This window comes from Armigeres subalbatus, unplaced genomic scaffold, assembly GCF_024139115.2.
Source record: "Armigeres subalbatus isolate Guangzhou_Male unplaced genomic scaffold, GZ_Asu_2 Contig361, whole genome shotgun sequence".
NCBI classification, from domain to species: domain Eukaryota; kingdom Metazoa; phylum Arthropoda; class Insecta; order Diptera; family Culicidae; genus Armigeres; species Armigeres subalbatus.
In genome coordinates, this window is record NW_026943110.1 from 46205 (window position 1) to 48140 (window position 1936).

The 1936-nt window shown below is 48.3% G+C and overlaps 1 pseudogene; it reads right to left on the minus strand.

Annotated features, from left to right (window-relative positions):
* Positions 1-69: 69 nt before the first annotated feature.
* Positions 70-1584, minus strand: LOC134204034 (serine hydroxymethyltransferase-like; annotated as a pseudogene).
* Positions 1585-1936: the final 352 nt, after the last annotated feature.

Genomic DNA, 1936 nt, shown 5'->3' on the forward strand with positions numbered 1-1936 from the left:
TTTTGTCATAGCACTTTCCTTTTCAACAGCCTTACAACTCATACTACAGATCTAAAGAAAACATACAGCCTAAATCTCGTCATAGCCAGGCATAGGGAACTTCTCGCTGTACTCTGAACCTCCTTCTTGAGGGCTTGAACCTTGGCGTTCAGTGTCGCATCCTCATGCAGCACTCGCTTGAAATCCACCTGTTTGGTCCCGAAACGGCCGTGATCTCCTTCGAGCTGCAGTCCCGATCGATGTAGTTCTCACTTTTCCATATCAGCTCCACCAGGCCCGTGTCGTCAAAGCAGGCGTACCCAACCGGATTCCAGACGGGTTCAAGCGCTCTTATCTCCGGAACTGTGTTCTTGTTGCAGGCGATGGAAATTTCCTCCAGCACGTACTGGCACGGGCTCCGGTGATGCCAGCCGGACGAAGATCGACCCAGATGAACGTCGGTTCCGCCGGTCGAAATAGAGTAGCCTCGTTCCAGCAGGCCCTTGCACAGTGCTTGCGCATTTCGGATAATTCGTGTCGGTAGTCTTTGAACTCAGGAGTTCTGGCCTGCAGCATACACGTGGCAATACCGGCGATGGCGTGGTTGGGCCACCCTGAATTCCGGGAACACGGATCGATTGATTTTCGCTTCTAGATCGTACAACATTGTCCCTGTTCGGCTTTACGCTGCGCACTCCTTTGCGGAAGAAAATCACACCGGCACGGGGTCCCCGAAGCGATTTGTGCGTCGTTGTGCTTACCTTGAGTGAGAGTTATATCATATTAGATTATATCTTTAATTTTAAAATTCGAATAACCTACCACGTCGGAGTACTCGAACGGCGATGGAATGACTCCGGCTGCGACCAGTCCGGAGATGTGGGCCATATCGGAAAACAGATAAGCACCGTTGGCGTCGCAAATCTGGCGGAAGCGTTTGTAGTCCAGGCAAGCGAGAGTACGACATACCGGCGATGATGATTTTAGGCTTGAAGTTTCGGGCACTTTCCTCCAGTTTGTCGTAGTCGATCAGCCCCGTCACCGGGTTGACCTTGTAGGGCATGCTCTCGAAGAAGATGGACGTGGCGGAGATTTTCTTGGTGGCGGTCATGAAACCGTGCGTCAAATGGCCACCGTCCGGCAGGTCCAGCCCCATGATGCGCCCGTGCGCCTGATCAGTCCGGTGTAGACGGCGAAGTTGGTGGCGAACCGGAGAGGGCTGCACGCAGCCCCACTCTTCCGGGTTGAGGCGGTACGCTTCCGGCGCGTTTCTGGGCCAGCACTTCGATCTCGTCAATGAATTCGTTACCGCCATAGTATCTGTAGGTTGGAAAGAGAGTGTGATTAGAGGATGCGATAAGTTCGTCATAACAACTGCATGGTATAGTCAGCGAATGCATTGGCCCCCAAGCAAGTTTTTGCAGATAAGGTCACTGGTGATTATTAGGTCGTGTTAGCGGTTCGAGGCTAACATTGAGATATTCCTTAGCCAAAGTAAACAAATTTGTTTAGTTTAATAAAGTTGTTATCACGGTTGAAAATTATCAGCAAGTTACAAACGAAATGTATTGGCAATGTAAATTGGAAAGCTTATTGATCAGTTAGGTGGAGATTAAAATGAAATTTCAAACTATTTTAGAGAGGTTTTAATTACAAATTGAAGGGTTATTCAAGGTAATTTCTGTTACAATTGGAATCTTTTTAAAGAGAATTCTGATGAAACTCTGGCCGATATTGTGTGCACCGGACTGCAGGCAAGTATAAAGATTTTCAGCAAACTTTCAGTGCCGTTCCCAAAACCTTTTCCTCGTATCTGGTAATGCATGATGAACCACAAACGTTCAAGGAAGTTGAGTTAAAGCGACGACAAACGGCAAACGTCGACATGAAGCAATGAAATCTATCGCACTGTGTATGAATTACTCTGCATCTGGCGTAGGAAGACTATCACATGATT